General features: G+C 35.7%; 1 protein-coding gene and 1 long non-coding RNA gene across 4 annotated transcripts in view; one reads left to right on the plus strand and one right to left on the minus strand.

Annotated features, from left to right (window-relative positions):
* The window catches only part of Dfd (homeotic protein deformed), a 68,284-nt gene extending 65,263 nt beyond the window's left edge, over nucleotides 1-3,021 (plus strand). Inside the window, exon 3 of the transcript XR_015533584.1 lies at nucleotides 2,787-3,021. The gene's annotated coding sequence lies outside the window, so the exon portion shown is untranslated. The remainder of the gene's footprint in view (nucleotides 1-2,786) is intronic.
* Nucleotides 1-12,823, minus strand: part of LOC110829915 (uncharacterized) — a 588,956-nt gene that overhangs the window by 572,844 nt on the left and 3,289 nt on the right. The window contains exon 2 of one of the 3 annotated variants that reach the window (XR_002543122.2): nucleotides 3,900-4,719. The exons of the other annotated variants lie outside the window; for them this stretch is intronic. This is a non-coding gene — a long non-coding RNA (uncharacterized LOC110829915). Of the gene's footprint in view, nucleotides 1-3,899; nucleotides 4,720-12,823 lie in introns of those variants that run through there. 3 annotated transcript variants of the gene reach the window in all.

Here is a 12,823-nt window from a genome sequence, read left to right on the forward strand (position 1 = left end):
GAAAAGGAGTTGTTGTAAACTGCTTAGAGCAACGGATTGCCTCAAAAGAGGTAGCTATTTAAAACTACCAGTGGCGTACGAAAAGGAAGCAGCTGGCTTAGTAACTGCAGAGCTGTAAGACAGGAGCTCCTGTCTTACTCTTAGGAGGCGCGAATCAGCGAAGGAGTACAAACATGGCGCTTAAGATTCAATTCTAAAATATTTCATCAAACTTTAAACACTCGATGATGATTTACTCTGGCGTCGTGTGGACTGGTCGGTAGATGCCGATGTTTCTAGGAGCTGAAATGACAATGCTGGAAATAACAGGGTTCATATAGGATGGCAAGAGGGGAGGTCTGAACGAATGGGCCAGTCAAGATGGAAAGTACTCTGTCTATAGTTCTATCCAACTTTTGGAAATCTCCAACGTGTTTTCGTTGTCATTTATTTAGGATATATTTCCACTTCAGATAAATATTTTAAATTATGTTAAACAGATACTTGAGGCCAAAAAATGCATTGTCAAACAAACCACCGAAAAGAATGTTGTTTGTAATTCCGAAAAGTACAAAACTAAGTAGGCTTATAGGCTTATGTATAGGCTACGCAAATAATAATAAAACTCACTTAAATTTAACTCCTTCGGTAAGAAGAAAAGAAAAATTCAAAGTTGGGGTGACAATAATTTGGTGTGTTCCATTTGTGTATTGTTTTCATAACATATATTTGTTGTCTGGTTATTAAAGCAAATTAATTTCAAACACGGTAAGATTTACACAATAAAAGTGCCGTAAACTTGTCAAAGGGCTCACAACGAAGACCTCCTTTGATAAATGTTCACCTTAAAATAAATTAAACTAAATTAGACTTACACATAATAGTTTTTACTTTAAAAGCTGTGTTTTGTCTGTCTTCATTAAAATCTGTATAAGGATTCACAAGGATATACATAGTTCATTGAGTACTCCAGTCGACTATCAATTAAAAGTAATTAAAGTTCATGAAATTTAACATGGTAATAATCGTATTAGTAACATAAGTCCCATAGGCTGTTTAAAGCTTTATCAGTGTCTGTCTTCAAGACTGGAAAGGTTTAATAGCATACATAGGACATTCATTTAGGTCTTTAAGTAAAATGTTCGTAAAAGTGAATTATGCTAATATAAAGAAAGGCTTGTTGACAAAGTTAGTATAATCTTGTCATACCCAGTTTTAATAAAAGTGATCCAGCAGTTAGATCTCCATTAACTACCAGACGGATGACCCGGCGTTTTCAGAAATTCGTTTTTTAAGTTAGCTTAGAAATAAATCTGAATTAATTTTTTATAATGGACATTTATTAGAACAGGTGATATAGACCTATGGTTTTATATTATATCATATTACAGTATTAAATACAGCTACTATAGTTTCGAACTCAAATTGCCGTTCTAAATGTTTAACAAGTGCAAATATTTGGCAGATAGAATTGGGCGATTCTTATAACGCTGCACCCACAGAGTTGAAGAACAGTTTTGCATATGTTAAATAAGCAGTGGCAGACCGCCAAAAAGGAGAGATCGTCTAGCCTGTGAATTTACCTAGGATCTAACAATTCCTCACTATAAAGAGTAACATGTCATGGGCTTGGACATAAATTACTCAGGATAGGTGACGATGGAGGACTGCAAACGGAATTTTACCTTTAACCAAAAATAACAACAATACAATAATACTCACATTAATTTGGGCGAATAATGAATACAATCTTAGTTTAACATTCTTTCGGAACCAAAATATTTCCCCCATAGCCTACGTTTGCTTCATGTACCACCGTAAAATAATTTGTCTTTATTTTCTAGATAGCAAATTGTAATTGAAAACTGAGACTAATGTCTAAAGTGACTATTTCTGAGGAAATAAGACATAGGCAATACATTTTCACAGCGGTGAGAATATCTTATCTAATAAAGAGCAATGTGCTTTCTAAATCAGAGAGCGCTGAGGTTATTTGCACAACCTGCGCAGAGCAGGTCTCTACCGTGCCCGCCACTGCCCGATTCTTGCCCGTGAATGCCGTAAGATTACATTCGTGTTCTCGTCCAGACAAAACCGGGGATTATGCATATGCGATGTCTGTTTGCTCAGCTAGCTACAGCTAGCAAGGGCTTTACTTCTGCCAGCCTTGTAAGCTGCTTTGAGATGAACTCCATAAAGGATAACAATTTGTCAATTGTAATATTGCGGGAAGTTCAATAAATATATCTATAAACCAATATTTTCTTTAAAAATTATCTCAACAAATTATAAAATGACTCATAATGTGCGTGAGGTGCTTGATGAACGTAAGACACCGAACAATGTGAAGGAACGAACTGTACCAAAACATCGCTTAGCAAGTAGGCTGTAGATTGTCATCAAAAATGCATGTCAGTTGCTTGTAAAGAAGCGAAATTATTTTAGACATATTTATTGTATCATATTTTCTGTTTTATTTGTCTATGGATCAAGAATACTGTAATTAGCTGTGATGGTGGTTTGTTTTCTCCAATCGATACTTAAAAAACGCCTTTGGGATGTAAAATTGCGAAAGGAAACGACATTCAAGATGTAAACAAAAAACAAAAGAAAAACATAGAATTGCGATATTTTTTAGCGTGCACAATCGTTGATGTAACAGGAAAACTCATAAATCCGGAAGAATAAAACTGCTCTATTTTTACTGTAACTGTATAATGTGAAGTAGCAATAGACCCACTTTTCTGTTCACGTTGCGGTTCCATTGTTTTAATAGCGAAGTAATACAATTATGTGTATGTCTGAAGCTTCGCTCCAGCCTGCCCGCGCCTTGGCTGTGGTGTGACGAGCTTGTACAATCAATCACCACACACTGCCGCTTACACACAGCTCGACACTGTTGTCCGGAGACACCATCAGCGTCTTCAGGGTACTAGGGAGTACACCCAGTTGGAACACAGTCTCCCCTGTAGAGGCCTAATTACTGTACATGACTGCGAGACTCTAATGAATATCGGGGTAAAAAGGTACGTATTTTGGGCTTCTAATGCTACAATTGTATTTTTTATTACGGCATGTAAACTTCTGTTTTAATTGGTTGACGCTACGCTTAGTAGAGTGCACTTGAATATGAGAGCGTAGTTAACACAGCTTAAAACTGACCTTATTAATCTATGTGTGTCTATCTGAATTAGTATTAACTTTAAATATCAAGGCATGTGTCTCCAAGGACTAGGGGAAAGCACAAATACTTCAGCCAAGACAAACCATTTTCCAACCGAAATTTGAACAAGCCACCTACCGAATTGGAAGGTGGTGTGCTCACTGTTTAACAGCGGCTTTCGGCCTTGTGTATGTACGCCCTCTTTACATATACGCATATGTATGTGTGTGTTGTGTATGTAAGTTGCATTTGTGCATGCATGTATGTATGTATGTGTATATATGCATGCATGAATGAATATTAAAGAATGAAATATATACTTTTCATGCATGTAAATCACCCTCTAAACATGGTTGCTGGACTTATCAATTAACTCACACTTACATTTAACATTTTCTTAACTTACTTCCCTTGAGAAAGACAGGTAATGACGAACCACAAAATAATTACTGTGTGTTCCAACAAAGTAGGTTTAATTTAGTATATAATGCCATTAACAGACATTCAATTAGGGAATCAGACTTGATTATACACGCCTACTCTAAATAAAGACGAAAAATATTGAAACAGTCTTATTGTTCTTTGTCAGTCTTATTTCGAAATTGCATGCATTTTTATAAAATTAGGATTTATATAAGGTTTAATATAACTGGCTTATATGCCTAATTCCTCTCCAAGGTATTGTGAGATAAGGTGTGGAGGTAAGTTTTAACAAATGCACTGAACGAACAAGCAATAGCAATAGTAACGCACTCCATACACAGCTGAACCTTCTTCACAAATCGGAATCATTTTCAACAGCAGCAAACTTGTATCGAGAAAATTAAACACATCTTTCAATAAAAGGATCTTGTTAATAAGCTATTAACTGAGCAAATATTTAATATTTATTTAGTTGCATGTAATGTAAAAAATAAAGGAAACCTGAGAGACAGAAAACATTTATTCTATTAGCTTCATAACGAAAATGCATTCCTATATATGGATTAATCTGGCTCAAGATAGAGTACAGAGGCGAGGTCTTGTGAAAACATAGGCTTAATATAGACTACATTTGCATTTCATGAAACGCAGGGAATTTCTTGGCAATCTGAGTGACTAGTAGCTTCTCAAGAAGGAATTTGTCCTTTTGTATTTGACAGGAATTGTTAGGATTTTAGTCCGACCAAGATTTGGATGACACTCAGACAAAATGATCTCAGGATATTCGTTTGTTTAGGCAGTCACACACAAGCCCATCTCGTGGGGTTTCTGTTGGATTATATTCTAGAGACGACAGCAATCTCTCTGTGTGTAGGGTGACACGGACAGCCCGGCATGTGGAGGGGAAGGGTGAAGCACTGATGTGGAGGTTGCGACGACGCCCGACGTCTTACAAGACGACGTCGCCTCCACCCACCAGCAGACACCCCTCTCCGATCTCTCTTGCAGGTTAATCCTTCTTCTCTCTCCAGTATGTCACATTTTCCACAGTGCGTCCTGGCTCCTAGTGGGTTTGCTTCTCCTTGCAACACTTTCCCAGTATCGCAATTTTCGATTCAGACTCCGAGCTGAGTTGCGCTGACATCCAAAGCTTGCTGCTAAGAAAATCGTAGAACTTAGGATGGATCTTGGTTTCTGTTGAACTTAATATTCTATTGAGCATTTCAGTATAGATTGGTTCATCTACCCATCCTACCTTCCACACGTTCCTAAGTAATTTTGCTACAAGTTCATGCGTCGATATCTTCATGCACTATATAACATCTAACAAGCTAAAAGTATTGAAGTCTATAGCGCCGAGGCTTGATATGACTTTTATAATAATTGGTATTAAAACAAACACAAAAATTAAAGAGTTGATGTACTAAACACTCAGAAAATATTTTCAAGATTTAAAAAATAATGTTTTTATATTAACACAACCCGGAACAGCTCAGTCGGTAGAATGACTAACTGCAGGCACGATGGTTGAAGTTAGATTTTTTTATTAAAGATTGTGCCCACTTAGCCTCCACATATCCATATCGGTTCTGCGTCCACCCTGATTCCTATGACATTAGCCACACGTGCTCTTTCTTCGGGAAGAAATCGACTTGATGACGAATCTGACTACTCAGTGTCAGCTAGTGTTAATGTTAAGAAATCGTGGAACTTCACATCCACTCTCCGTTACGTCTTTGTGTCTTAGTTCTTAAGCATGGGAAAAAAACCTTATAAAACATATATTTTTAAGTTTATAGTATGTTATTATAATATAAGTTTTCCTTGATTCAAATAAGTACAAATCATATAAGAAAATATAATATGGTAATTAAATATTATATGCCTATATGAAGGAAGTAAATTCACTATAAAATAGCAAAGTGTTAAAAGTAGTCATCTATATTATTTTATGATATTACAGCGCAATGCAAAGTTAAAATTGTATTATAAACATAGGAAATTTCTAAATCTTAATGCACTGCATTAACTATGCGTTAAGGTCCCACATATTTTAGAATTCAATGTCTTGGCATTTAGTAGTGTTTGTTACTGATTCCATTTGATTCTTAGAGTTAAATGAGACTGGTATTTGCAAATCAGATGCTGTTTTCTTTTAAGCACAAACCAATTATTAAAATACCTTTGAGGCAGGTATTTATTATATTATTTCCACTGCACAAACACACGTTCTCCGTTGCTGTTCTTTACCATAAGGGCAAGTGAACAATGCCTGGAAACATTTAGAGCTTAAATTTATCTACCATCTCTATTTCCGTAACAGATGTAGTGTCTTACTCTAACCCCCAATTTTCCTTTCACTCTATCTAGCAATAAATGTAAACATACCTCAGAGAAATTTGAAGTTTTATTACTTTTCAACCATTTAATAAAAAACATTTACTTTCTAGCGCCACGGTGGTAATTAACAAATAATTGTTAACCGGAATGAACACTCAAAATATTTTTTTAAATAATAATTTTCAGCGAAGTAAAATAAGGCTTGTAACGAAAGTCAGGTGCAACACAGACACTTTCATTAATACGTAATAGAATACTGGTAAATCAATTCACATATAGGTCTTATTACCACAGGTGACTGAGTAAAATCACTTTTATAAAATAAACTTTAAAATAAACATTTTTCCAAATCGTGTGGAATTTGAATACTTCTGCTCATAAACCTGGATTGATAATATACAAATAAATGGGTTGGCTAGCCAATTATTAATCATTATTTATCTTTTAAACCAATCTGATCATTTCAAAATTAGTTGCATTGTGTGTATTTACAGTCACATCAATGGGTGGTTGTTTCCTGTCACGGCTGCATGCATTTGAAATACCAGCGTGTACGAGGCAGGAGGGAAATGTGCAGTTGTATTAGAGTTTGCTTTACCCCTACTCCAGGTTTCACCGCATGAATGGTACAAAAGTTCATCTTTTTCATTATATTTTTATTTTATCACAAAAAAGTGGCAGGGTATTTTTTCTGCAGTACATTTTGTTTACTCCTTTATTCCAGCCAACAAAACCACCTGCCACTGCAGTCCATTGTTTAGTTTATGTTCTGATGCTCTAAATGTTAGGCAAGCGATCAACTGGGCTTAGGAAGGTTCATACGCATATATGCAACTGAGGGAATGTATATATGTCTAGATACATTACTGTTACGACATAAAAATAATAAAAAAGCAACACAAAAAGTTTTCACATGCACATTTCCATGTTGACAGGTTGGTTCAATTGTTCTTCCGTCATCGAGAGTTTGTTGAAAGACAGGTAGGATATAGCATTTGGTCGGAAAAGGTACAGTCGCGTTAATAACAAAATGCACGTATTTTATAACTAGACTGAAGCAAAATTACGTAACGAAGCGTTTTCATTCTGTAACATTTATCTTGCAATTTAATGATGTTGTATCAATTGCGAAAGATATTTATAGTGGATGAGAATTAAGCAGAGATTGAATAATGAGTGATTAAAAGTATAATAGATCTATCCGTGAGAAATATAACCCAATGCAGCACTGTTTAATTTACCATACTGATTGGTTGGGTCATGATCCAATATCTGCTTGGTAATAAAACAATGCTTTTACTACAAAAATTAAACTCTGCTGTCTTTACTTTTGTTTTGTTGTTGTTTACTAAAATGTTTTAGCCACCTTGACATACTACTCTGTTCCGGAAACAGCTTGTGGAAACAATAGTTTCGTCTTATTTCCTTAATATTTAACTCGTCTTGTCTTTAATCCAAGGATAATTAGCTGCAAATAGCAGGCGTTTCTGTCTGTTAAACATAAGAGAAATCATTTTTTTTTAAATTCGGGTGATATTAAACTGAACGAAAAGTAAAGTACTAATAAAACGTTCAATATTGAAGATTAATAAATGAGTTGGGGCAATTAGCAATGACAAACACATAGCTATATATTCATAGACATGCCTTCGACTAGTAGAAGGAAATTTACGAAACAGAAACAGAAAGATTAAGCAAACACATAGGTATGTATATTCAGGCAGTGGAGATAGAACAGCGTTGAATAAAACGTAAAGATTATTATGTATATACCCCGGAACATGCGCCTAGAAAATCCTGATTTGTCAGATCAAGATTTGAACTGGGTACAGTAAAGCACAAATCAAAGTCGTTCAAGAGTTTAAAACAAGACCGCAGGCGGGTTTTTATATTGCGCGATTTAGTAGGTATAAATTAAACTGCTATTAAACAATTAATAAATAATCAATAATAATAGGTCTAACATATTTTAATTACGTTAACATCAAACATATACGACAGGACTCAGTGCCTCAAGAAGATTTGCGCATATATCAGTTCTCAGACTGAGACCAGTCTTATTACGAGATTCACCTTTGATAGCTTGAATCTTAAACTCTAATTCTGCTTCCAAAATGTTAACATCATGACTGCGATCACCTTTGAGTTGAAACTTACAAATTGGTATAGTTATTATAAAGATAATAATCGCTCAGGTAAGCAAGAAGGTATCCACTTTCCGTAGGACCTTAAGATTTATTATCGAATTCACAACAGATAGCAAGATTATAAGTCAGTTCAATCTAATTCGCACCCGCACACAACATTTTTAATTAAAATAATTTTAATGGAAGTCTTCCTATTCAAGCCTATTTCCACATTCATTCGGTTCGCTTCAGGTTTCAAGACTAAAATACATTTATTCCTTGTCTTTCCTACAAGAGCTACATTCCCCGGCCATCACATTTTCATTAATTTCAGCTACTAAATAATATTTTGTGAAGAAAAGGCCTGTACGTACTTATAAAGTCTCCCAAACTTTGTATTTTTTTTCAAAAAGTGCATATGTCCCAGTAATTAAGTATGCAAAACTAGGTAAAGATAAAGTAGGCTTACAACACACTAAATTGCAAATATTAGGCGTCACACTGAGACTGCTGGTGTGGTCGTTTTAGCTGCCAAAGATAAAACCTTTTGATATTCATTGCATTAATTCAATCGCCCAGTTGATCTAACATAGTTGTTGGCAGCAGTCACCAGTACTCCATTCTAATATTAAAGGTAGAATTATAAATTATTTGCTTCTAAATCTACTGCATAAACTGTAGATGTTATTTTACTGCAAATGAGAAATGACGATATGTTAAATCAAGAGACACTCGGATAAGATTTGTCTCAACTTTAAAAACGTAAAAAAAATGAGACACAGCTTTGATTTCCTTTACTAATGTCCAATGGATATCTTTTAATCTATAAACAGCGACAAGTCAAATAATTTGAATTTCATAAGATAGTATAATTGCGTCATATTGTGAATCAAATATTAAATTAATTATTCGGTTTTGTCCGTCTAATCACAATTATATTTAAAATTTACAAATAAGATAATTAAAATAATCGATTATTCGATGTGGAACATAAAATGATATTTTAATTATCTTATTTGTAAATTTTAAATATAATTGTGATTAGATGGACAAAACCGAATAATTAATTTAATAATTTGAATTTATTGCCTTATTACAATGGTACTCAAGTGTTCAATATTTTGCACCCAGAATTACAAGGAATTTTCCAAGACAAAGACACGAACCTTAGACCTCCACATGATAGTTACCACAAGGAACCCTGATTCAGCACTACAGAACACGATGCGCGAACCGTGGGATGCTGTGGTACAGAGAGACTGCACGCTACTGCACTCTAGCGGTCTAATCTAGAGCTACGAAGTCAATGAGACTCGTGGGACTAATTTATCCCTATCGACGTAGAGGGAGCGCTAAGGAGGCGCCACTGAACCAGAGGGAGATGATGCTGGTGCCATTCAGAGCAGCTGCGATTGTTAACTCATCCTCTCCACCACTAGATGTCTCACAAATAGCAATGTAAAGAATCATTTCCCAGCCTTTTATTAAATTACAGCATTACGATCACTAAACTTTATTCGATCATATTTGCTTCGAATGAGATCATGTTCTTGTTGCAAAAGCTGTTAAATTGTTAATATATACAATTTTCCACGGCATTGTGTACACTAGTATAGAAATTGAATCAATCTACCAGAAGAAAATAGGCTATTCATTCTCCTCCACATGATGCAACAAATCTTCATTCCATGCCACTTTGCTTGCACTTTCATTGAAATTACACACTCGTTATTAGAATATTAAGTTTTCCTAGTATTGCCACGAATTAGAGCGTATGATTTTCTGAATTCCGCTTCTTGAACATTGGTAGACGATATCGATTTTCAGATACCGATACTGATACTGTTCAAAAGTTTACTAAAATTGCATCTGTTCATTTCACGAATTTGAAACTTGGTCTCTCAGCCTAAATGTAAGAGAAGGCTGAAGTCTAAATTGGAAGTTTTTGAAATCAGGGGGTCGGGGAGAAAATTTCGACCTAAGGAGTAAGGAATGAAGTGAGTTCTATAATGAGAAAATGCAAAATTTGCAAATATCGTCACGTATTACGGAAAATTTTGAGGCAACATGCAGAATTCATGGGGGAGATGAAAAATTTATAAATAATTTTGGCCGAAAACTTGAAGGAAGATGCCTTGGAAGACGAGACGTAAGGAACATAATATAAAAGTAAATCTTAAAATCCACAGGACAAACAATGATTAGGCTGGTCCATTGAAAGCTCCATCTGTGAACGCTTTGTAAAAAGAAGGTAACGATACTTAATGTTTATGACCAGATGAGTTATTCTGGTCCATTGAGTTAATTTAAATAAGCTAAATTTCCTATTTTATATTCAATATTTCATATTTAAATTGCAGACCAAGAACGGTTTGCATTGGAGGCATAACATTAATAATCAACTTTAACATTATTTATTTTGATAAAAGGTGTTTTGCCCTCTTCAATATAATCCTCGTTAAAACGACGTCAGAACGAGGGCTCTATAACACCATACACCAGGAGAACATGGAAAACCCAACACTTCACACTGGGACACGTTCCGGTGGCACCACAACTTGCGTGTATTCAGAAGTTGGTGCTGTGGTGGGGATCGTCCTGCAGTAAGCATCATCAATCTTGATATGAAATTAGAGTGCAGTGACGTCACAGTTTGGAGTGCTTACTCGCACGCAGAGGCATTGACCGTTCACGAGAGGAATCTAATTACGAGCGCTATCCCGGAGTGTGCAACGGAAAATAACGGCCCGAATCGTCTGCACTTAGCAGGTTTCATAATTTGAAATACTCCAGAGCCACCTACCTTTCTTTCAAGTTCATGTTGTCAGATATATTTATGTTAATCTGTACTTATTTAATAAAACTGGAATGCACCCATTATTTGCAGCCTTTGTTGCTTACTTTGAAAAGAATGACAAGTTTATGGAACCTGCTGGTTTGGTCTGCTCGTCTTAACTTTCGATCCAATTCGCAGATTTTAATGAAACTTGGTATGAATATCATGTCGTTCTGTTTAATGTTCTGCCATTAATAAGCGAGGAATTTATTGACCAGCTAAGTAACCATCAGTTTATCAACATGGCGTCTGACTCAAGTAATTAATTAGTAACAATGACGTGACAAAGTCGAAAGGTCGGAAATCAGAACACCAGGGAGACATGGATCTCTGCTTTGAATAAAATAGACCGTCTCAATGAACGAACTCGATCAGCGCAGACAGTATTGAGAGTCTGACCAAGACCACATACTTACTGAGAAACACGTGATCGTCTGGAATAGTAAATCGTACTAAAGCATCTGCAAACACGCTGGTACACGAGGTTCATACTCCGGAAGAGATAGGCCTTTGTCTTTTCGTTCGCCAAGAAATTAGGAGCCTCTTATGGAATCAACAGGTTAATCATCTTTTCTCTATGGTTTGCCATTGGACTGTATTCTGAGCCAGCTGAATCCAGTATAAGTCTATACCCTCACGCAAACAGATCTGTTTTAATATTCTATTTTCACTTTCGTTTCAGTGATCAACATCTACAAATAATATCCCCTTGTAAACTTGCTTCAAACACTGGCATTCTAATTGCTGTCATTGCATTCGTATGTTCTGGACACTTTATTGAACTAAGAATTGTAGGCAAACTGTGGTTAAACTTTTGCTTTCTAGAGCAGAAGTCAGACATGAAGGGGGAAAAGAATTCTCGGGCACAAACTGTTGGAAATTTTAATAAAACAGTCACGCAAATAAGATCGCGATTAATAAATTTGTGGGACCTGTAGACAGTGTGATTAGACAGCAGTTACGTGCCACTAAACATAGTGGATTTATAATATCTTTATAAATCGCTACGTATTTGTTACTTAATAAATTATGTAAATTAATATACCTTAGTGGCGATTTAATTTCATGTAATTTATTAACAAAGCGAACCAAATGTCCACTTCTATTACAACTCCTACATAACGATCTGTTTCTTACGGCCACTAACGACCACATTATCCATCCTACAGATGATAAATGTGTGAATAAGGAGCAAAATTGACGGAGGAAAACCAAAGGACACGGAGACAAATCTGTTCTAGTGTCAGTCTGTCCACCACAAATTCCTCGGGGACACAGGAACAAACCCTGGACTCCGTGGTGAGAAGTCGGTGAGAAAACGCCTGTGATATGGCACGACATATATGACGGTCTAGCGCAGAGGTTACGAATGCGTAGAGTTACACATCCACGTCTCCATGCGAGCCCATGACGTGGTGTTCAAGCACGGGCATAAATTAATTTTCGTTGTCTAGGCAACACGGAGGTTTCCTAGGGGGGCTTCCCCGGTTTCTTCGTGGCATCCCAACAACTACTCCATTCATACACAGAAGAAGGCAATGGCAAACCACTTCTGGATCATCTGCCAAGAACGTATATGAACAGGTCCCAGTCCGAGAAAAGGATGGAAGGATCCTGTTCATATGGACCTGTCGTCAGACAGAATACTAAATAAATAAAATAAAATATACATTAAAGAAGATATAACCAGAATTTAAAATAAAAAATAGTATATTAATACTTAACTATAAAAAATTCTGTTCCCTGTCCTTAAACAAACCATTTTTATAACACAGTGACTAAATGAGCAGATAAGCAATAACACATAAATAAAGTATCTAGAGCAAATGGCAACTAATGACATTTGTAGTATGGAAGCTATTCTTTTCACAATATTAAAAGATTTAATATACGAAACAAATAATATTTTTCATTACCTTTCTTCACTGAGGCATAAATGATTACAATGTTAAATAT

Source organism: Zootermopsis nevadensis, unplaced genomic scaffold (genome assembly GCF_977971745.1).
Source record: "Zootermopsis nevadensis isolate Lab colony 2312 unplaced genomic scaffold, Znev_1.0 Znev_ptg000001l, whole genome shotgun sequence".
NCBI lineage: Eukaryota > Metazoa > Arthropoda > Insecta > Blattodea > Termopsidae > Zootermopsis > Zootermopsis nevadensis.